Below are 24,764 nucleotides of genomic sequence, written 5' to 3'. Positions count from 1 at the left end.
CCTAACTCGGTACCCTAGGTCGGATTGTTTTGATAATCACTACCTTTTGTCTTTTGTGGCCTACTCTCATTTTCAACTGAAATTGTCCCACAATACCATCAAGGGGTATTTGGCAGGTAGCCAACATTTTATTTCTCTACTTCATCCCAGTAGGCAGTCATTGTTTGCAGCTCATTCTGTGAAAGCTATCCTCAGGGGTATTCAGAAGAGCAACCCCCCAAGCCCTAACAACAGGCTGCCTATCGCAGGGCACATCTTCCGGGCCGTGTCGGATATTTTGTCTAGGTCTCCTTTTGGGCAGCTACCTAGCCTGGTGCTGAAGGCGGCTATTTAGCCTTTTATGGTTTCCTTAGACCGGGGGAGTTCGCTTGTACGGGAGATAATTCCTGTACACTGATTAGTCAGTCGATCAGGTACCCTGACCATTTCATGTTACACCTAGAGGCATGTAAAACGCAGCAAACTGGGGCTGGTACCGATATCAGGTATTTCAAGATTGAGGCTGGTTGGTGCCTGGTTTCGGTTTCACTCATGGCCCAGTTATCAGGGAACCCAGGGCTAGTCCTCTTTTGACAGTTAACGGGGCCCCTCTCACCTCTGCACTTTTCATAAAGTATTGTTGCACCCTCTTATGGAATCTGTGGTTGAATCCCATGTCCTGCTCAGGTCATTCATTTAGGGTTGGGGGCGCTTCTGCGGCATCGCGCCAGGGTGTCCCGGTTCACATTATTAAAAGGTTAGGCAGGTGGAGGTCATCATGTTACTCCAGGTACATCCCGGAGCCACTCATTGAGAGGCCTCAAGCATTTGTTCATTTGGCCGATTAATTTGTATTGTTTCAATAAACCTCCCTTATATACTCATCCTAATGTCTTTTGTTTTTACCCCCTTTTAGTCATACTGACCACGGCACACCCCATGTCACCTTTCAGCTTTCTTCTGTTTCCTTCCCCTAGTTCCACAAGAGGCTCTGAGTACAAATAAACTGTGTCTGCATCACAGAGAAGGAAGATTTTTACCCAGTCCCCGCCCTGCTCTGGACCAATCAGTGAGCAGTATGGGTGGAGGAATGGATTTAGTGTTAATGACCCACCTGTGCTGATCTCTGTAGGAGTGTCCTCCTCTATAAATGTCCCCGTTATTCCATCCTCCTCCATAGACTGCTGATCATCCCTCACATACGTCTCTTCTTCTTCTGATTTCACCTCAAATTCTATATCGATTGGATCTCCACTCTAAACCAAGAGAATGAGAGAGAATATCATCTGTAAGATATAAGCTTTATTATTGTGACATCACATCTATAAAATCCACACATCCCCCCACAAGTCCATGTCTAGATGTTCCGTCCTACCAACCTTTAAATAAGGAGGGATGGTGTGACCTTCCTGTGTGGAGTCCCGGGAATACAGAGGACGGGGACATCTCTCTGGTGGGTTCCTGGTATTAGGTGGCTCCATCATATCCTTGTGTCCTTCTGAAAACTCCTCCATCACTCCATACTCCTCATCCTCCTCTTTATACTCTTCTTTAACATCAATATTATCATCCCTGAGGTTTCCACTCTGAATATAGAATAAAAAATTCATTGTAACAAACATGCTGTGTATAAGTCAGATCTACCAATAATTGTCACTCATCTACCTGATGATGGTGGGGGATGGTGTGACCTTCCTGTGTGGAATCCCGGGAATACAGAGGACGGGGACATCTCTCTGGTGGGTTCCCATTACTGGATCCATCTGTAGGAAACACACACACTGACTGAATACATTGTTTCTATGTGTTTATCAGATGATGGGGGATCTAGGTGGAGCCTCCGTACTGCTCTCTCCTTACAATAAAGTCTCCTCTTACCCGGTGATGTGAGGGGCGGCTGATTGTCCATCATGACGTCCTTCCCGACACCGCTCATGTCTCCTGTCAACAGTTTGATGATCTCTCTGGTGACTTCTAGAATCTTCTTTGTATTTCTCTATTCTATCAGGGAGGGAGGTGGAGGCAATGTGATTATCATAGGATCTCCAGACTTCACAGGAGGAAAACTCTAGATTTGAACACATATAGTAAAATCAAATGACATTCCCAGAATCCTCCTCACCTCACCATTCAGGTCTCCTTTTTTTATCAAAACCCCACTGGGATATCATTTACCCAGACAGGCCCCCCACTCTGTAGGCTAAAAGCTTATTGCAAGGAATTCTGGGACCAACAATCTTGCTTTTGCTTGTGAGAGGGACATTGAGAGGAGGAGGGGCTGTGAGGTCATAGGATTCTCTGATTCTGGATGGAGGGACATTGGGAGGAGGGGCTGTGAGGTCAGTGTGATGTCATAGGATTCTCTGATTCTGGATGGAGGTCATTGGGAGGAGGGGCTGTGAGGTCAGTGGGATGTCATAGGATTCTCTGATTCTGGAAGGAGAGAAATTGGGAGGAGGAGCTGTGAGGTCAGTGTGATGTCATAGGATTCTCTGACTCTGGATGGAAGGACATTGAGAAGAGGAGCTGTGAGGTCATAGGATTCTCTGACTTGGGAGGAGGAGCTGTGCGGCCATTGTGATGTCATAAGATTCTCTGACTTGGATTGGAGGGACATTGAGAGGAGGAGCTGTGAGGCCAGTGTGATGTCATAAGATTCTCTGACTCTGGTTGGAGGGACATTGGGAGAAGGAGCTGTGAGGTCAGTGTGATGTCATAAGATTCTCTGACTCTGGTTGGAGGGACATTGAGAGGAGGAGTTGCGAGGCCAGTGTGATGTCATAGGATTCTCTGACTCTGGATGGAAGGACATTGAGAAGAGGAGCTGTGAGGTCATAGGATTCTCTGACTTGGGAGGAGGAGCTGTGCGGCCAGTGTGATGTCATAAGATTCTCTGACTTGGATTGGAGGGACATTGAGAGGAGGAGTTGTGAGGCCAGTGTGCTGTCATAGGATTCTCTGACTCTGGTTGGAGGGACATTGAGAGGAGGAGCTATGAGGTCAGTGTGATGTCATAGGATTCTCTGATTGGAGGGATATAGGTAGAAGGAGCTGTGAGGGGCGCTCTGTGAGGTATCTGTACACAGAGTCATTTCTCCCGGGTGCGTCACACCTCTCCTAAATAATAGATGAACGTTGTCTTTAGGCTTTGCCAGGACACATCATATTCCTGTGATCTCCGTCTACTCCGGAGACTTTACTGATCACATTTTAGGATGAAGATCTGAGACTGGGATCGTTATGGAGACATTTGTTTTCAGGACATTCACTACAAATTATATTTTTCCCTCTTCCTCTTTGAATCTTATAAAATAAAGACATACACATTCCAATCCTCCATACATACCCCCCACCCCCAATAAACGTCATATAACTGTTAGTATAGACCAGTGATGGCGAACCTTGGCACCCCAGATGTTTTGGAACTACATTTCCCATGATGCTCATGTACTCTGCAGTGTAGTGTAGCATCATGGGAAATGTAGTTCAAAAACATCTGGAGTGTCGAGGTTCGCCAACACTGGTATAGACTGATGAGGTGAGAAGGTGATTGGTGGGAAAGGTGACACGTCTCCAAAATGAGGAGAATGTTCCGGCCCCACAAGTGGGGGAATGTTCCGATCCTGAAGGGGTTAATCTAGGTCTCCACACTATATATGTGTGTATCATCATCTGCTGGAGATAAAAGACGTCACAGTGACTATGGAGGAAGAGGACGGACATGACGGGGTTACTGGGTGTAAATAGAAGATAAGATCTTATTACCTCCTCTGCTGCCAGTTCCAGCAATGTCTTCTCTCTAATTCCTCCCGACTCACCTCTCACCCGGAACTTCCTGTCTGTACCTGACATCACTTCCTGTCTTCCATAGAGACGTCCTGTGTAGAGGTGAGATCACCACCTTGTGGAGCTCAGGGGTACTGCAGCCCTGCGAAACATCTCGTAGTGTGAACACGGCCTTGTGCTGTGTGTGTATGTACTGTATATCCTTATAGATGGGTCATCTCCACTCCCACCAAGGGGGATAGAAATATATTACTGGGGGGGGGAGGGGAGGAGACATTTTGGCCCCTTTGATTTTGCAGTAAAATTGATGTGAGATTTAGTCATGTAGAACATCTGTTATATGGATACAAAGAACCCCAGCCGAGAGTAAAGGGTGGAAATGGCTCCTGATCCCCAGATTTGGGCAATTATGTCCCCAATATAAATAGAAAAAACCTGCGCTATGTGTAACAACTCAAATACCTCCAGAAATAACTTCTACCGGACTGCTGCTGTAACAAAGGTAAGTCTTCCCTTTATCACCTAGAAGATCATTATGTGTCACAGCGCTGTCCTATTGTGTGTGCCGCCCATCAATTATCACACATACACTAAAATATGTGGAGACATTCATATATAAAGTGCTAGGGGCCCCAATAATATTCTCTGCAGATCTACTGCTTCCACTTTACACCTACTTCTTTTATCTTATGGTGTTTATCAATAAATGAAGTAATCTGATCCATGTGCAAATTCATAGACAACATAAAGAGCTTTGTGCTCAGGATGATGTTCCCTGCAGATCCACTGCTTCCTCTTTACACCTACTTCTTTAATCTTATAATATTTGCTGCTATAATAAATAAACTAAAAATCTGTGTAAATTCATGTAATCATACAATATGTTGTACTTAATATAGTGTTCTCTGCAAGTCCACTGCTTCCTCTTTACATCTACTTCAATTAACTTATTTTTCTAAAAAAATCCACAAATCAATGAAAAGTTGATAAGATGTGAAAGTTCTCGGTGCTCCAAAATGTGCCAGCTGTAGTGTAGCCACACCTTCTTCCTCCTCTTACACACGTGATGGTGAGGGCGCCCCTTAGTAGTGCTTCCCCACTCACCAGAGCAATATGACTCCCAGCTTTTCATCTACCAGAGTCACCAACATCCTTCACACTCTCCTCACCTCCGATGGATCCTCCTCGCTCACTCCTGCAAGTCTGCTGCGGTTTCTGTCAGTTCCCTCCTAGACTCGGCTTCCTCCTCCGACCGCTGTTCCAGCAGGAGCTCCGCCTCTTCATACACACTCAGGAGCTCCGCCTCTTCATACACACTCAGGGCTCCGCCTCTTCATACACACTCAGGAGCTCCGTCTCTTTATACACACTCAGGAGCTCCGCCTCTTCATACACATTCAGGGCTCCGCCTCTTCATACACACTCAGGGGCTCCGCCTCTTCATACACACTCAGGAGGTCCACCTCTTCATACACACTCAGAGCTCCGCCTCTTCATACACACTCAGAGCTCCGCCTCTTCATACACACTCAGGAGCTCCGCCTCTTCATACACACTCAGGAGCTCCGCCTCTTCATACACACTCAGGACTCCACCTCTTCATACACACTCAGGAGCTCCGCCTCTTCATACACACTCAGGAGCTCCGCCTCTTCATACACTCAGGAGCTCCGCCTCTTCATACACACTCAGGAGCTCCGCCTCTTCATACACACTCAGGAGCTCCGCCTCTTCATACACACTCAGGAGCTCCGCCTCTTCATACACACTCAGGAGCTCCGCCTCTTCATACACACTCAGGGCTCCGCCTCTTCATACACACTCAGGGCTCCGCCTCTTCATACACACTCAGGGCTCCGCCTCTTCATACACACTCAGGGCTCCGCCTCTTCATACACACTCAGAGCTCCGCCTCTTCATACACACTCAGGGCTCCGCCTCTTCATACACACTCAGGGCTCCGCCTCTTCATACACACTCAGAGCTTCCGCCTCTTCATACACACTCAGAGCTCCGCCTCTTCATACACACTCAGGGCTCCGCCTCTTCATACACACTCAGGAGCTCCGCCTCTTCATACACACTCAGGAGCTCCGCCTCTTCATACACACTCAGGAGCTCCGCCTCTTCATACACACTCAGGGCTCCGCCTCTTCATACACACTCAGGAGCTCCATCTCTTCATACACACTCAGGGCTCCGCCTCTTCATACACACTCAGGAGCTCCGCCTCTTCATACACACTCAGGAGCTCCGCCTCTTCATACACACTCAGGGCTCCGCCTCTTCATACACACTCAGGGCTCCGCCTCTTCATACACACTCAGGGCTCCGCCTCTTCATACACACTCAGGGAGGAGAGAAAGGAGAATCCCACATCATGTAATGCCTTTTAATAAAATAAAAAAATAAAATCTGCACTCACTGAGGTGGGAAGCTGCCACATTTAGCATTGGTAGTCATACTGCAACTGAAGGTTCATCTTGGCTGAATAGCCAATCAGTGCCGCCGTTATCTCACCCCAAACAGGGCAAATTCACTCCAAACCCAAACAAAACCAAACAAGTGATCTGTTTATTGGTCCCTTATTGGTGACCGATGGGAGAAGGATCCCCTCATATCAGTGATCAGTGAAAGAAGGACATTTTTACATTATCATGAAATTGTTGTTACTGAAAGACAGAAATTGATCAATTCACAGGGAACCCCTAAAAACCTTTGGAGGATCCCTGGCTGAGAAAGGCTGGACTAGTCAGTAATATATTTCTCTCCCCCTTGGTGGGAGTGGAGATGACCCATCTATAAGGATATACAGTACATACACACACAGCACAAGGCCACTTCAATATATTTCTCAGGACTGCAGTTCCTCTGAGCTCCACAAGATGGCGATCTCACTTCTATCAGGAAGATAGACAGGAAGTGATGTCAGGCACACACAGGAAGTTCCGGGTGAGAGGTAAGTCGGGAGGAAGTAGAGAGAAGACATTGCTGGAAGAGGCGGCAGAGGAGGTAATAAGATCTTATTTTCTATTTACACCCAGTAACCCCGTCATGTCCGTCCTCTTCCTCCATAGTCACTGCGATGTCTTTTATCTCCAGCAGATGATAATACACACATATATAGTGTGGAGACCTAGATTAACCCCTTCAGGGGCAGAACATTTTCCCACTTACAGGGCCGGATCACTCTCCATTTTGGAGATGTGTCACCTTTCCCACCAATCACCTTCTCACCTCATCAGTCTATATCAGGGGTCTCCAAACTTTCTAAACAAAGGGCCAGTTTAGACTTTAGAGGGACCAGTGGGAGTAGAAAATGTCCAGTGGAAGTAGGGTGACTACGTGTCCCGGATTGCCCGGGATTGTCCCTTAATTAATGCTTGTGTCCCGTGTCCCGGACACCCTCATTACGGGACAATACAGAGTCCCGGAATTGGCCTGGGCAGATCTAATGCCCCCTAAAATAGCCTTTGCATACATCCTCTCTGTCTCAGCCTGTGGTGGACCCCTAGCTGACAGAGAGTGAGACCCCTATTCACCACCGCTGGCTCAGTGCCCAAACTGGTTGCTACCTGCCTCCCGCTTGGCGTGTAGCAACCAGTGACGTCAGAGCAGGAGAGAGGCAGAGACCTATCATAGCTGAGGAGAGTTTAACTTCCTCCTCCGCGCCTTCTGTTCAGCTCCACCCACCTCCTTGTGTATGTTCCAGCCGGCAGACAGAAGAAACATCAGACTCTGAGACAGACTGCAGTGTACAACTAAGGCAAGTAACATACAAAGCACTGACCAGCATTGAAGATCCATCAGTGTTATAATCCTGTCAGCTCTCCCCAGCAGTCAGAGTCCAGTAAGAAGCTGGAGTGTGTGTCTGCACAGTACACACAGAGGCTTGCTCCAGGCTGAGTAAGCAGATAAGGGTCGGCAGGAGAGGACACATGACACCCTGGATGGAAGGAGGAAACATCCTTAGATATCAGGGCAGGGTTCATGCTGGGACTTGTAATACTTCACTTTTGGGGATGTGACCCACCCCCCCCCCCAAAGTGAAGAACTACAGGTGCCAGCATGAACCCCTCAGAGCTGAAGATGTTTCCTGCACACATGATAACTCCTCACACCCAGTCCTGTCCGGCTGCTCAATGTCTCTTCTCTCCCACTACTTGTTTGCCTCTCACTGCCCCCCCCTCCTCCTTCACCCTCAGCCTTTCATGTTCTGACACCTTTTCACCTACTAGTCTTGTTACCCCCTCTGTATACCAAGCAATCCTCTCAGTAGTGGCTCATCAGCGACTATCACAACCTCAGAATCCTGCCAGCATTCCATTCATTGCTCCTTCAAACTGCCAGAAATGTTTTAGTTACTCCACTGCAGCGGTGTAACTACAGGGGGCGCCATTGCAACCCAGCCTCATACTCCAGGGGGTCCATGCAGCTTCCCTCTAAACCTGGATAGGAGGGGTGGCATATAGAGGAACTGATGCCCCCCATGTTCTTCTTGCAGCCACTGAATGCCTGCAGGAGGTAAAGGAGGAAAAGAAGAACATGGAGGGCATCAGTTTCTCTATATGCCGCCCCTCCTATCCAGTTTCCTTCTGCTGCCCACAGGTCTCTCAACACTCTCCTGGCTGATCTTCCCCAGTAACTTCTCTGCTCTCGCCCACCCCACCCCCCATTCTCCAACCCCCTGCTGTCCTCTGTTCCCACATGTGCTGTTCTTCAGCCCCCCCCCTCCTGTGCTGTCCTCTGGTCCCACCTGTGTTGTTCTTCAGTCCCCCCTCCTGTGCTGTCCTCTGGTCCCACCTGTGCTGTTCTTTAGTCCCCCCCCCCTCCTGTGCTGTCCTCTGGTCCCACCCTGTGCTGTTCGTCAGTCCCCCCTCCTGTGCTGTTCTTCAGTCCCCCCTCCTGTGCTGTTCTTCAGTCCCCCCCTCCTGTGCTGTCCTCTGGTCCCACCCTGTGCTGTTCGTCAGTCCCCCCCTCCTGTGCTGTCCTCTGGTCCCACCCTGTGCTGTTCGTCAGTCCCCCCCTCCTGTGCTGTCCTCTGGTCCCACCCTGTGCTGCTCGTCAGTCCCCCCCTCCTGTGCTGTCCTCTGGTCCCACCCTGTGCTGCTCGTCAGTCCCCCCCTCCTGTGCTGTCCTCTGGTCCCACCTGTGCTGTTCTTCAGTCCCCCCTCCTGTGCTGTCCTCTGGTCCCACCTGTGCTGTTCTTCAGTCCCCCCCTCCTGTGCTGTTCTTCAGTCTCCCCCTCCTGTGCTGTCCTCTGGTCCCACCTGTGCTGTTCTTTAGTCCCCCCCCTCCTGTGCTGTCCTCTGGTCCCACCCTGTGCTGTTCGTCAGTCCCCCCTCCTGTGCTGTTCTTCAGTCCCCCCTCCTGTGCTGTTCTTCAGTCCCCCCCTCCTGTGCTGTCCTCTGGTCCCACCCTGTGCTGTTCGTCAGTCCCCCCCTCCTGTGCTGTTCTTCAGTCTCCCCCTCCTGTGCTGTTCGTCAGTCCCCCCCCCTCCTGTGCTGTCCTCTGGTCCCACCCTGTGCTGCTCGTCAGTCCCCCCCTCCTGTGCTGTCCTCTGGTCCCACCTGTGCTGTTCTTCAGTCCCCCCTCCTGTGTTGTTCTTCAGCCCCCCCCCTCCTGTGCTGTCCTCTGGTCCCACCTGTGCAGTCCTCTGGTCCCACCTGTGCTGTTCTTCAGTCCCCCCTGTGACGGTATCGGTATGATATCCCCGTCAAGCATTCCCTCCTCTCCATACAAGAACATCACAGGATCATCCATACATGAGTCAAGACTGAAGGCTGGAACCAAGACTGATTTATTGGCAGCTTGCTGCTGGTTATAAATACAGTTTTACAAACTAAATCCTTAATCAAGGAACAATGGGAGCTCCACCCCCTTTTCACCCACTCTGGAGTTCTCATACAGAATATAGCCAGACAATTCGGAGCCGACCTGAATACACATTTTCTTTAGATAAGGACATCAGTCGAGTTAATTACTAGGTGTAACAGCCTGACCACAATGAAGCAATCAGAATAATTAACATGAGCCACTTATCTAATCATTGTAAACAGTAAGGCCGGTCTCCTTCCCACACACAATAAATCAATTACCATTTGAACTAGGGAGCTGGCTGAGGAAGGGTCATTAACATATCAATCAGCCTGTAACACATGAACCCTTTTTACCTCTAACACACACAATATATCTAAAACAAGCAGGGAGAATTACATGCTTCGCAATGGCCCCCCCTTTTTCTCCCTGCTCCGGCAAACCCGGTTGGACCTTCCCTGGTCCAGTAGGGTTGACGGGTTCAGAGCTTTTAGTCCGAGGTTAACTCCGTTTGGCGTGACTGACTTCCCTTGGCAACTCCTTCCGACTCAGGTATGTCACCGGGTCGTCAGATCACACGCCGGTCAGTCCCCAAGTCTTTGTGCGATCTGCAGAGTCACCAGAAGTCAGTGTGAAGATGGCGAATGGGTCTGTGCGCCGCCATCTAGGTGTCCCGCTATGGGAGGGGCAGGTTATGGCTCTGAAGTGACAATCACAGGAGATTCATAAAAAGAAAAAGTTATATTAGTTGAAATGCTGTAGCACTGGTGCTCAGAGTTCCGGGGGGGGGGGATCAGTGCCCCATAGGGTCAGCCACCCTCTGCTCCCTCCGCAGCCACCGGTTCTCCTCTTTGAGCTTCTCCAGCTCCATCTCCAGTTCATGGAGCCTGGGGGGGTCAGCCTGCTGTGACCTCAGGTGGTTGTTCTCCTCCTCCATGCGGCTTATGCACTCCTCCAGCTCTATGTACTCACGGATCAGCTCCTGCTTGCTCATGTCCTGCAGGCTCTCCACGTGGTCCGTCATCATCAGGAACTGGGTGGTGGTGTAAGGGGCCACCGGTGGGCCCTTGGCGAACATCTCGGCCCGCATCTGGGACGCCCGCTGCGACTCCCTCTCCTCCAGTCGCTTCTTCTCCTCCCAGGTCCGCTGGTTATATGACTTCCAGGACCTCTTCTTCTTGGAGGGTAGCTGGCGGTGCCTCTTTCTGCCCAGCTCCCTCCAGGGCCCCTCCGGCTCATGGCTGTCGCCCATGACCAGCTGACAATGGTGTTCCCTGTTGTCCGTAATAACAGATTGTACCATGAGGGCTTCGTAAGGGGTGCCCAATGGTTCTTCCCGACCCAGCTCCTGGGGATCCCAAGCCGAGTCTACACAATGGGCTGCTGCTGGTGGGCGGTACCCAGGTTGAGACCAATTTGATCTGGTGTTGTCATTCAGGGGGCAATTCTGCTTGAAGTGACCCAACTGTTTGCACCGGAAGCAGCGTTGTTCGTTGTCCTCCTGGCGTGGATAGCGAGGGCTAGATGTCACCGGTCTGTTAGGAGGTTGGTATCTAGCGGCTGGTGGGTGTGAGGGCGCCGTTGGTCGTGGAGGTTGTACCCGTGGTGGGACCTGGTTTGTCTTGCGAGTATCCGCATATTCATCCGCCAACTTCGCGGCCTCTGGTAGAGTCATGGGCCTGCGATCTCTCACCCAATCTTTGACATCTGTCTGGATGTGATTGTAAAATTGCTCCAGGAGCATTAGTTGCAAAATGTCCTCTGCGGTGGTGGCCTGGCTGCTGTTAACCCAGTTAGAGGCCGACAGGGACAACTGGCATGCCCATTCCGCGTAAGAGTCTTTCGTGGTTTTGCGTGAGTCCCTGAACTTCTGTCGGTGGGACTCTGGGGTTACTGCATAACGAGCCAGGAGCACTTCTTTAACCCGGGCGTAGCTATGGATATCCTGATCTGGCACGGTCCGGAAAGCATCAGAAGCTTTGCCTGACAGTTTGCCTGACAATATTGCAACCCACTCTCTTCTAGCTATTCGGTGCAGGTTACATTGTCGCTCAAAGTCTGCCAGGTAGTTATCAATCTCACAGTCCTTTTCATCAAAAGCTTTAAAAGCGCTAAACGGAATCTTCCTTGCGTCTGCTGTGCTGTACTCACTGTTTGGAGAATGTGCGGCTGCTTGTCGGACTGCTGCCAGTTTTAACTGTAGCTCTGCGTCTCTTATTTGTTTAGTTTCCTCCGCTAACAGGTCCATCACTTTCAGCACCACATCCGGCGTTGGGCTCGGGCCGAACCACGCTAGCTTCTCTCTCATTAGCTTGTTGGTTGGTGACTCCTCCTGAATCACTGGTGTCTCCATCTCTTGTACTGCTGGCGTTACTGCAATCACGTCCTCCTGGTCTATCTCCATTGATTCTGCTATGATGACCCGCTTGGTTTTGTTGCTAGCAATCCTTCCACGAACTTCCAGTAGTTCTTTCAGTGTATTTCTTTTAAGCAGGGTGTAGCAGCCTTCCATTCACTGTTCCCAGTGTCTGCTTGGAATCCTGGTGTAAGGGAGAGTAGAAGGGAAGATCCCGCTGCTGCCATCCAATTTGTGACGGTATCGGTATGATATCCCCGTCAAGCATTCCCTCCTCTCCATACAAGAACATCACAGGATCATCCATACATGAGTCAAGACTGAAGGCTGGAACCAAGACTGATTTATTGGCAGCTTGCTGCTGGTTATAAATACAGTTTTACAAGCTAAATCCTTAATCAAGGAACAATGGGAGCTCCACCCCCTTTTCACCCACTCTGGAGTTCTCATACAGAATATAGCCAGACAATTCGGAGCCGACCTGAAAACACATTTTCTTTAGATAAGGACATCAGTGGAGTTAATTACTAGGTGTATCAGCCTGACCACAATGAAGCAATCAGAATAATTAACATGAGCCACTTATCTAATCATTGTAAACAGTAAGGCCGGTCTCCTTCCCACACACAATAAATCAATTACCATTTGAACTAGGGAGCTGGCTGAGGAAAGGTCATTAACATATCAATCAGCCTGTAACACATGAACCCTTTTTACCTCTAACACACACAATATCTCTAAAACAAGCAGGGAGAATTACATGTTCTTCAGTCTCCCCCTCCTGTGCTGTCCTCTGGTCCCACCTGTGCTGTTCTTTAGTCCCCCCCCTCCTGTGCTGTCCTCTGGTCCCACCCTGTGCTGTTCGTCAGTCCCCCCTCCTGTGCTGTTCTTCAGTCCCCCCTCCTGTGCTGTTCTTCAGTCCCCCCCTCCTGTGCTGTCCTCTGGTCCCACCCTGTGCTGTTCGTCAGTCCCCCCCTCCTGTGCTGTCCTCTGGTCCCACCCTGTGCTGTTCGTCAGTCCCCCCCTCCTGTGCTGTCCTCTGGTCCCACCCTGTGCTGTTCGTCAGTCCCCCCCCTCCTGTGCTGTTCTCTGGTCCCACCCTGTGCTGTTCGTCAGTCCCCCCCCTCCTGTGCTGTCCTCTGGTCCCACCCTGTGCTGCTCGTCAGTCCCCCCCTCCTGTGCTGTCCTCTGGTCCCACCCTGTGCTGCTCGTCAGTCCCCCCCTCCTGTGCTGTCCTCTGGTCCCACCTGTGCTGTTCTTCAGTCCCCCCTCCTGTGTTGTTCTTCAGCCCCCCCCCCTCCTGTGCTGTCCTCTGGTCCCACCTGTGCAGTCCTCTGGTCCCACCTGTGCTGTTCTTCAGTCCCCCCCTCCTGTGCTGTCCTCTGGTCCCACCTGTGCTGTTCTTCAGTCCCCCCCGCCTGTGCAGTCCTCTGGTCCCACGTGTGCTGTTCTTCAGTCCCCCACCTGTGCTGTTCTCCAGTCCCCCACCTGTGCTGTTCTCCAGTCCCCCACCTGTGCTGTTCTCCAGTCCCCCACCTGTGCTGTTCTTCAGTCCCCCACCCCGTGCAGTTCATCAGTCCCCCCCCCTCCTGTGCTGTCCTCTGGTCCCACCCTGTGCTGCTCGTCAGTCCCCCCCTCCTGTGCTGTCCTCTGGTCCCACCTGTGCTGTTCTTCAGTCCCCCCTCCTGTGTTGTTCTTCAGCCCCCCCCCTCCTGTGCTGTCCTCTGGTCCCACCTGTGCAGTCCTCTGGTCCCACCTGTGCTGTTCTTCAGTCCCCCCCTCCTGTGCTGTCCTCTGGTCCCACCTGTGCTGTTCTTCAGTCCCCCCCGCCTGTGCAGTCCTCTGGTCCCACGTGTGCTGTTCTTCAGTCCCCCACCTGTGCTGTTCTCCAGTCCCCCACCTGTGCTGTTCTCCAGTCCCCCACCTGTGCTGTTCTTCAGTCCCCCACCCCGTGCAGTTCATCAGTCCCCCCCCTCCTGTGCTGTCCTCTGGTCCCACCCTGTGCTGTTCTTCAGTCCCCCCCTCCTGTGCTGTCCTCTGGTCCCACCTGTGCTGTTCTTCAGTCCCCCCCTCCTGTGCTGTCCTCTGGTCCCACCCTGTGCTGTTCGTCAGTCCCCCCCTCCTGTGCTGTCCTCTGGTCCCACCCTGTGCTGCTCGTCAGTCCCCCCACCCTGTGCTGTCCTCTGGTCCCACCTGTGCTGTTCTTCAGTCCCCCCCTCCTGTGCTGTCCTCTGGTCCCACCTGTGCTGTTCTTCAGTCCCCCCTCCTGTGTTGTTCTTCAGCCCCCCCCCTCCTGTGCTGTCCTCTGGTCCCACCTGTGCAGTCCTCTGGTCCCACCTGTGCTGTTCTTCAGTCCCCCCTCCTGTGCTGTCCTCTGGTCCCACCTGTGCTGTTCTTCAGTCCCCCCTCCTGTGTTGTTCTTCAGCCCCCCCCCCCTCCTGTGCTGTCCTCTGGTCCCACCTGTGCAGTCCTCTGGTCCCACCTGTGCTGTTCTTCAGTCCCCCCTCCTGTGCTGTCCTCTGGTCCCACCTGTGCTGTTCTTCAGTCCCCCCCCCTCCTGTGCTGTCCTCTGGTCCCACCTGTGCTGTTCTTCAGTCCCCCCCCTCCTGTGCTGTCCTCTGGTCCCACCTGTGCTGTTCTTCAGTCCCCCCTCCTGTGCTGTTCTTCAGTCCCCCCCCCCTGTGCTGTTCCTGATTTGGAGGAACTGTCCCTCATTTAGAGCATTGTCCCTCTGCCCCTCTGTTCCTCTTTCCTCCATGTTTGTCCCTCAAGGAGCCAATATAAAAGAATAGTAGTGGTAAAAAAGCACCTGTGGGTTTAACCAGTTTTTCTTTGTTTATAATTCTCCTACATATTTTTGCTAATAGGTGTCCTTCATTCCCATCTCAGAAAGTTGGGAGGTGTGCCTCTATCCATCCCACTGCCCCTCTGACTACTCTGTGCCCCCCCCCCCCCCCCGACCACTCAGTTGTTTTTCTTGATGCCTAGGGCCCACTTTTGATCTCGCACATGGGCCCGCTGATTTCATACGCCCCTGCCCCAAAAATCTGCAAAAAAATGGGGGGGGGGGGGGGTGTCCCTGAATGGCAGTTTGGAAATGTGGTCACCCTAAGTGGAAGTAAACAATGCCCCATCATTGATGTCGATGGGAGGAACTGTGCCCCATCGTTCATATGAATGCAGTGAATAGTGCCCCATTGTTGATATCAATAGAAGGAATGGTGCCCTGTTGTTGGTGTCAGTTGGATATAAAGTACCCCATTGTTAGTGTCAGTGGATGAAATAGTGCCCCAATGGCCAGATAAAGGCAAGCAAAGGGTTTGGAGAGCCTTTGTCTATACGAAATGGATTATACCACTTCTATTAGTGGGGGGTGTGGCAGTGTATGGCATTGCAAGAAATCACATCCAGGTACATGTGAATGGACAAGTTGGTGACAAGATACACAGCGGGTCCAACCAAAATGCACAGTGAGACCTATCTAGTAATAGAAGGTCCATCCATTGTGGTGAGTGTCATCCATGTGGGGTCACCTGGAAGTGGTCACGTGTTTATCTCTTACTAATGGCACAGCACCTGATCACCTACCTCTTGTTTTTTAAGCAACTAATATTTGAAGGGGTATTTTTGATACATTGGACATTAGTTGTGTTTTCTGGTGTCATTCATTTCTTTATTCTTTACATGTGGCGAACTGTTTAATAATCTTTATTTATATTTTTGGCAGCGCAGTCTATATACACATTTACTGGAGATCATATGACCATCACATTGCCTCCACCTCCCTCCCTGATAGAATAGAGAAATACAAAGAAGATTCTAGAAGTCACCAGAGAGATGATGGAGGAGAGGTGAGCGGTGCCGGGAATTCTGGGACATTATCCAGTAACAGACAAGGGGTGTGTCTGGATGGTGACTGTATCATTGTGTGTGTCAGGTTCCTATAAGGTGTCAGGATGTCACTGTCTATTTCTCCATGGAGGAGGGGGAGTATTTAGAAGGACACAAGGATCTCTACAAGGACGTCATGATGGACAATCAGCCGCCCCTCACATCACCGGGTAAGAGGAGACTTTATTGTAAAGGAGAGAGCAGTACGGAGGCTCCACCTAGATCTCCCATCATCTGATAAACACATAGAAACAATGTATTCAGTCAGTGTGTGTGTTTCCTACAGATGGATCCAGTAATGGGAACCCACCAGAGAGATGTCCCCGTCCTCTGTATTCCCGGGATTCCACACAGGAAGGTCACACCATCCCCCACCATCATCAGGTAGATGAGGAACAATCACTGATAGTATCATTAGGATCTGTACATTATCTGCATTGTTACCATTGATGTCATTTTTATTCTATATTCAGAGTGGAAACCTGAGAGATCCTAAAGTTGAGGTTAAAGAAGAGATAAAAGAGGAGGATGATGAGGATGGGGTGATGGAGGAGTCAGAGTCTCTAAAAGAACAGAAAGATCTGTACCAGGACACCATGGTGGAGTCATCCAGCTACAGAAACCCACCAGAGAGATGTCCCCGTCCTCTGTATTCCCGGGATTCCACACAGGAAGGTCACACCATCCCCCACCATCATCAGGTAGATGAGTGACAATTATTGGTAGTTCTGATTTATACACAGCATGTTTTTTTTATTAAAGTATTGCAAATTTTACAAATTTTCACTTATGAGTGCATCGTAAGGCATAGATGATGCAATATACAATATGACAATCAAGAAAACGTTTGTGAATACAAATATATCAAAGCAGAATTCTTATGACATTATGTTATGGAGTACAGATTTCAGATCCAGGTAAATGGGGGGGGGGGGGTGTTATGATGAGGTAGTGGACAACTTTATACTTGGGGATTCGGCAGAAAAAGAGGGTTGTGTTCAGCAAATAGGATAGACATCATCAGGTACAACATAGAGCAGTACTGTGTAATCAACAAAGTAAGGCGGTGGTGTTAATATTGAAGTAATTGAGCCATGGGGCCCATTCACTCTGGAATTTAGGTAGGGTCAGGTTTGCTTTGGCAAACATAAGTTCCATCTGTAGATAGGAGTTGGGAGACTAGTTGAGAAGAAGGTGACCATATGATATTCCACTTGTTATGGAAAGTCTAGCTGCAATTAGGATGTGAGTAAGGATGACATGATGAGAAGAATCCCATGTTCCCATTCCCAAGCCTAGCAATGCCAGTTGGGTGTGATTTTTGTAGAGTTGCCGGTGATGTTGGTGATGAGTGTTTGAACAGATTGCCAGAAGGGAAGGAGCAGAGGGCAGGACCACCAGACACGTACCATGGACCCATCATGATAGGTTGATCTTATTTTGTGAGAGAGGACAGAGCATGTCACACTCTTAGGTACTTGAAGAAGTCCTTATTGGGAATGTTGTAATCTTCATGTAGGTGTTGGAAGCTTCCCTTCATGTAGAATGTTTCCAATTGTGGTAATGCCCACTGTTATCCAGGAGGCTAGGGACACATCAGACCATATTATTTCCAGCGCAGCCAGAGGGAGAGATTCCATTGCTTTTTCCGAGAGACCGTTATTTTGGCGATGAATTGAACTCCAGACTTTGAGGGTTGCGTTTACTGTGCTTAAGAAAGATGGCGTCAGTCGATGTTGTAGCCATATGGCTGCTAGCAGAGATTTGGTGGGGGTACTCTTCTATTTGCGCTCCAGTTGAGAAGAGAGTAGCGGTACTGGGAGAGTTCGGAACATATATAGCAGGTGAGGCAAGAGGAACATTTTGGATAGTGCTATCTTCCCAGCCTAGGAAGCCCGGGTGGTTCGGAAGGAGGTGCCGATATCCTGCAGTTTCTTGTTCCAGCCGCAATTTTTTTTTTACGTCAGCAGCTACAAACACTGGAGCTGCTGACTTTTAATAAGGACACTTACCTGTCCAGGGAGCCCACAATGTCAGTCCCCCAGGCCGATCCATTCATCAGATCGGGTGTAGGCACCGCCATTCCAACTAAGGAAAACCAGCAGTGGAGCCTTGCGGCTTCACTGCCAGTTTCTGACTGCGAATGCGCGAGTCCCGTAGTACTTTGTGAATGGCCAGCTTGTCTTCTGGGACACACACAGGTCCTAGAAGTCAATAGGGGTGCTCACAAAAGAAGAGGACGTGACACCCTGAGCCACTTGTACTTCTATAAAAGGTACTATTGTAAAAAAAAAATCTAAATATTCAATATCCAAACACAATGGGTGGAGAGGTGGTCTTTCACTTAAGACCACCTCTCAAAAATGGGTGGAACTCTGCTTTAATAAGTGCATCATAATTTGTATGGAGGATGTTGCAGGAGGGAACAGTTAACTATATCCATGGGTAAGTAAGCATTGAGGCTCAGAGTTGTAATTTGTGAGTATTGTCTCCGATTTGTAATCCTGAGATCATCGGGTGGGCTCTTATGGCTGCTGCGATGGGGTGCCATCACTAGAGCAAATATTAATGGGAAGAGGGTCCTGTCTTGCTCCATTGGAATTCATGAAAGGGTCAGAGGTCATACCAGACCTTCAAACCCTCGCTGATGGGTGTGAATACAAAGCTAGTATAGCAGTGTTGGTGTTGCCTGCAAATCCACATTTTTGGAGGATTGAGTTAAGGTAGGACCAATGGACTCTGTCAAACGCCTTCTCTGCATCCAAAGAGAGGAGCAGAGAAGGTGTTTTGTGGAATTCCACCCATTGTATGAGGTCTAAGATTCTCCTAGAGCCATCAGATGCTTGGCGCCTTGGAATAAATTTGACCTGGTCTGCATGTATTAGTAAAGGGATGTGATGTGATATACGGGAGGCTAGGATCTTTGCATAGATTTTAAGATCAGGGTTTAGGAGTGATATAGCCCTATAATTGGCTGGGTTGTCATCAGATTTACCGGGTTTGGGAATCGTGACAATGAGGACCTCTAAGGATTCTTTTGGGATGTCGCCTGTCTGCATAATGTGATGACAGGAAGTACAGAGGTGTGGTGTTGGTGTGTCTGCATATGTTTTAAAGTACTCATTACAAAAGCCATCAGCTCCTGGGACTTTATGTAAGGGTAGTGACAGGATTTTTTAAGATTTCTGGTGCAGAGAATGAGGCGTTAAGATCTGCTCATTGATCGGGTGTAACTGGGAGATGTGGGAGGTTTCTGGATTAGTGGTATATGTGGAGGTATTTTGGTTGTATAGGGATGTGTAGAAATCTCAAAAGCAGTTAGCAATGTCTACAGGATCACTGACTCTACTGCCCTGGGCTGTTTGCATGTATGGGATTTTGGAGGCGACGGCTTTACATTTAATTTGTCTGGCTTGGAGAACGCCTGGTCTATTGCCAGAAGTATATCATGTGACTTTGTCGTTTGATGTGGTGATCAAAGGAGGCATATTGGAAGGAGCAAAACTCTCTGAGTGAGTAACTTGTATAGCGCAACAAATGCGAACTTAATCGCCTCAAGGTGATTGAGTGTACGTAAGCAGGTGGCATCTGCATCATTAGGGGAGGATTTGTTCGTCTTTTCTAATTTGCGTATCTGATCAAGGATTATATTGTATTTCTCGTACACGTTTCCAATGCAGTACGTTATTTGATACAGAGTTCATTTTGCACACAAAGTAGGTCTCCAACTCCTGCTTGATCTTTTCCTGACACTGAGGTTGGGATAAAAGTGAGGTGTTTATGCGCCAGATGGTGGACAGTTTAATGGACCAGTTGATCGAAATGTTCATCATAACCGGTGCGTAGTCTGACCATGTAATTAAGCCTATATTTGCATGGGATATGGTTTGCAGGATACTTTTGTGTGACAGGAAAAGGTCAATTCTGGAGTATGAATTTTGTGCGGCAGAGTAGAAGGTATAGTCACTCTCTGTCCCATGTAAACACCGCCGGAAATCATAAAGATATTCCAGTTGTGTGAGTGTGGAAAGGGCCGTGGATCTTTGTCTGCGCTGGTTAGAGGAGTCAAGAGTGGTATCAATCCGGTCATTAAAATCTCGGCATAAAATTATGCGTTCCTTTGGGTAATGAGGTAATGGGATTATTCATTATTGTTTTTGATGAGAAGTAGAAGCATATATGTTGGCTATAACATATGGTATATTGTCAAAGAGGGCATCTAGGATTAGGTATCTGCCATAGGGATCAGCCTCCAGGTGACGGAGCTGGAAAGAGATGGTGTTGACACAAGGGAGTTTTTTTGTGTGCGTTTTCCGAACGCAAAGTATGTCTGTTTTTTGAGTGATGGCTTCTCGCCACATTCTAGACCTTTTGTAGGGGCTATTAATGCCATTTGCATTGATAGTGGTAATACGGATGGACATATTGACATGTAGAAGTACTACCGAGTTGTAGGTGCATGGGAGAGTAAGGAACGGTATCTGGACTCAGGTTTGTATTATCATAAGCAGTAGGTTACGATTAAACAGACATAATTAGCACAAAATATAATAGAAACAATTGCAGTGAATGTAGGCTGTGTGTAGCATACTTTGTGCCAGGGCGCGTGATAACCAGAAAAAGATTAAACGGATGAACAAATTATAACATTTTCATCCACATTCTGGGCCTCAGATCAAGAGGGTAATGAGGAACTAGACATTGTGTCTGAGGGGGGGTAGGTAGACTTTGTGATCATGAGAGAATCAGGTAGGTTTTAGATTGCTATGCAGCATATTTCTCATGATTTATGGATTGCGTTGTTACTTGGGTGACTTGTAGATGATGAAGGTTTTGGGCCCCAGTTATGGAGCATGTTGTAGCCATCTTTAGGGGATGTGATGGTGATTTGTTGGCTCTGATTTGTGACCAGCAATTTGGTGAGGAAGCCCCATCGGTAAACTATATTGTGGTCTCTCAAAATCGCAGTGCTGGGGCTATATTATTTTCTCAATTTTTAGGTTACTGCAGACAGGTCCTGGTATAAGGCTATCCCTGTGTATGGAGGGGAGAGTGCACGGGAGGATCTGCCTGCTCTGAGTAGGCGTTCTTTGATATGATAAAAATGGATCCTCGTTAGCATGTCTCTAGGGACTGTGTCAGACAGATATGTTGGTTTGGTGATCCTGTGTGCTCTATCCATTAGTAAATCTCTAGTTGTGAGATCTGGAATAAGCTTTAGGAAAATCTACTGCAAGGAAGATATGAGCTCTTGTGGTTTAACAGCTTCAGGGATTCCTTGTATCTTTAAATTATTGAGGCGAGAGCGATCCTCTAAATCTGCAACTTTCAATTTGTAGTTTAGGGATCATGTCCGTCTACTCCTCGCGAGCATTCACCATTTCATAGAAGAAAGAAAGTCACCGCTCCAGGTGGGTCTACTATATGGTCATGCACTGGTACAGGATTCCAAGGGTGCTGGCGGTGCACTAGGCAAGCATAAAGGTTGAATAAAGGATGGATGGCCGCACTCCAAAAACCATACAGGTTGTCTTTTATTAAATGAACAGCAAAAGCATTACCAGATCACAGCAACAGAAACAGGGGACAACCTTTATATTCACCATTTCATCATGTGCTTTTTATGATCACTTCTAACTGTGATTCTAGGTGATCTGTGCGGTTGTCAATGCCATCTATTCTGTGAGTAAGGTGGGACACTGAGGAGCATAGCTCATAATGCAGACCAGCCTGGAGGGATAATAACATAGCTGTAATGGTGTTTTCAGAGGCAGGGGCGTCTTAAAGCGAAGCTCCACCTTTCGGGGGGAGGGGGGGACAGGATACCTGTCAAAGACAGGTATCCTTTCCCACTTCCAGGAATGTATGTGTAGCTGCTGTCTTTTAATTATTTTTTTGCCCAGAACACCCCTTTAAGCAGGGAAGGCAGCTAGGGGTGCTGTAAACTCTGCTGGAGTGTCTGCTGCTGACTCAGGGATGTCTGTCCAGTGATGCTTCTTAGCTGAGGGAAGTTTCTGTGGAGAGTGTGCAGGTGATTCTACAGCTCTCTTACCTCTATCAGAATAAGTCCTGTGGGAACGTGTGGGAATGGAGTCCCTGCACTTTTTTCACAGCAGGAACGCAGTTCCCTTTGCAGAACTAGAGCAGCCGAGCCGCCCGAACCAATCCTTCACTAAGCAGCGATGCCCAGCTCGAGTCACTGTCAGGGGCAGACAAACCTTAGTAATCCTTTAAGTTACTGGCTGCTTCCTGTATATGGATTCATCGGGTAGTGTGCATCTATTCCGTCACTTCCTCGATGCCGCAATGTCTCCTGGGGCCCTTTGTCATTGTTCCCAGGAGACATTGTGGAGGTCTGCCACGAGTTATTGCGGGATTTAGAAAGAACTTGCTTAAAGCGGCCAGTAACATAAAGGATTACTAAGGTACAGTGCATGGGAAAAAAAACATGTGGTTTAGTAATTATGCATATAAGCATATCATCATTTTTTTTTTTTTTTTTTTGGTGGGGGAGTGGATCTTGCGTGGGAGTTCCCACACTTTTTTCACCAGGACTTGACCCCTGTATCAGAAGCTGTGGGGTTGTCATGCTGCTGTGAGGAGTCCTCCATGTCAGAGAGATCGTCTGAGGCTGTAGGAGGTAAAGGCTCTGTGTGAGGAAGAAGAGGAGAGTGGCCGTTCTCCTGGGTGCCATCTTGTTCATGCTTGCTGGACGTTTGCATGAAGAAATCTGTTAGGCGGCGCGGTCCCGGTATCTGATTTCTTCTGCGGGACATAGCCTGGTTGTTCCCCAATGTTGAAAGTGGCTGTCTAGTGCGCTGTGAGCCGAGATATAGACCCGGTTGTGGCAGGGAGTTCTAGAGCCGAGCGGCCATCTTGGTCTGCAGCTTGACACGCCCCTATACACAGCATGTTTGTTACAATGAATGTTTTCATACATCTTTCAGAGTGGAAACCTCGGGGATGATAATATTGATGTTAAAGAAGAGTATAAAGAGGAGGATGAGAAGTATGGAGTGATGGAGAAGTTTTCAGAAGGACACAAGGATATGATGGAGCCACCTAATACCAGGAACCCACCAGAGAGATGTCCCTGTCTTCTGTATTCCCGGGATTCCACACAGGAAGGTCACACCATCCCCCACTGTTACAAGGTCAGTGGGACTGAGATTATAAAACACTCTTATAGAGACAATGTGTGGATTTTCTATGTGATGTCACAATAATGAAGCTCATATCTTACAGATGATATTCTCTCTCTCATTTTCTTGGTTTAGAGTGGAGATCCAATCGATATAGAATTTGAGGTGAAATCAGAAGAAGAAGAGACGTATGTGAGGGATGATCAGCAGTCTATGGAGGAGGATGGAATAACGGGGACATTTATAGAGGAGGACACTCCTACAGAGATCAGCACAGGTGGGTCATTAACACTAAATCCATTCCTCCACCCATACTGCTCACTGATTGGTCCAGAGTAGGGCGGGGACTGGGTGATATCAGCCTGTAATCCCCTGGTCACTTTCCTGAGCTGTGTTCCCCGTCCTGTATTCCTGTATTTCTCTCGGATAATCTTCCTTCTCTGTGCTGCAGACACAATTTATGTCTCTAGACTGGATTTATGGAGATTCTGGGGTTCAGCTGACAACAATATATTAATTTTCACCATAGATGTTACTAGACCTAGGCACCTGGGGTATGTGTTTTGGGTCTTCTGCCACCTACCGAGTGTGGCAAGATGTCTGACAGAACAATTCTCCTAGAATTACTTGTTCTGTTATTTGCTGGCTGTGCCGGGGGGAGGGATATGTCTGTATAGTCTCAGACCCAAGTCACTGAGTGCAGTCTCAGGAGATGGGAGGCAGCGGTGTGGGATCTCTGCAACTTGTCTCATGTAAACATTTAATCTTCCACTGATTACTGAATACCAATATTATGAGTCCTGACCCTTACACTGTATACTCTATGTTGTACATTACATCATTCTGATACTATAAAATTATAACTGTTGTATCTTATACAATAAGTTGTACATTACATAGTCCTGACTTATTTTTCACCCATTTCCTACCAGCTGGAAATTTTATTTTATATCTGATTGGAGGACAGACTTTTACACAGTGATAATATTGTAATAACATCCTCCAACTTTGGAGCCTTAAACAGAAAGTGATAATGAGGGAGGAGTCAATAACCCAATGATGGAGGTCTTCAGGATCAGTCCAGTCTTCATCTTGGTTATTCTCCCCCATCCTCACTCTCTGACCTCTGGTGGGACTCAGCCCCGCTGTTATTCATGACTAAATCATGGAATAAATAAGGAAGTGCAGTACTTCTTGTGTTGGGAAGATGGTAATGAGTGATAGAGGGGGAGGGGACACTCGTCCTATAATCCCCTCATCACTGTCACTCCTATAAAAGACAGTTCTCGTTGTTTCCTCACTCTCTGACTAAGGTCCATGAATAAAGAAATGATCTGGTAGGAGATCAGAGGACCCATTTACTAGTTACCTTGAGGGGGAATTGTAAGAGCCTCAGAGACAAATCTGCCTGATGTGGGCGGAGTCCTGGTTTAGGGGAACCAATCGGCTCATGTCTAGTAATAATCTTTGTATTTCTATTTTAGTAGATGGTCGGGAGATGAGGAAAACCTCAGAGGATTGTCTCACTTTGTCTCCAGACTGTAAAGTAGAAGATGAGGACATCACACAATATAGTCCAGGAGAAAACCCGACTACCTCGAATGTCCATCCGGCACCACACAGTGTAGATGGAACATCGTATTCCTCTTATCCTGAGGAACCTCAGACTGTGAGGCACGGTGCCGGACCATCGTATTCCTCTTATCCTGAGGAACCTCAGACTGTGAGGGACGGTGCCGGACCATCGTATTCCTCTTATCCTGAGGAACCTCAGACTGTGAGGGACGGTGCCG

At 48.6% G+C, this 24,764-nt stretch overlaps 1 long non-coding RNA gene across 1 annotated transcript; it reads right to left on the bottom strand.

Annotated features, from left to right (window-relative positions):
• Positions 1 to 1,703: 1,703 nt before the first annotated feature.
• On the bottom strand, positions 1,704 to 3,781 carry LOC120921774. Its single transcript, XR_005744968.1, has 3 exons — positions 3,745 to 3,781; positions 1,858 to 1,980; positions 1,704 to 1,742 (listed from the first exon to the last, which is right to left on the bottom strand). It is a non-coding gene; the product is annotated as an uncharacterized LOC120921774 (long non-coding RNA).
• Positions 3,782 to 24,764: the final 20,983 nt, after the last annotated feature.

The sequence above is a fragment of the Rana temporaria genome (genome assembly GCF_905171775.1).
Source record: "Rana temporaria chromosome 4 unlocalized genomic scaffold, aRanTem1.1 chr4o, whole genome shotgun sequence".
Taxonomy (NCBI): Eukaryota; Metazoa; Chordata; class Amphibia; order Anura; family Ranidae; genus Rana; species Rana temporaria.
Note: the sequence above shows the minus strand (reverse complement) of the source record. Positions and strands in the feature narration are given on the sequence as shown.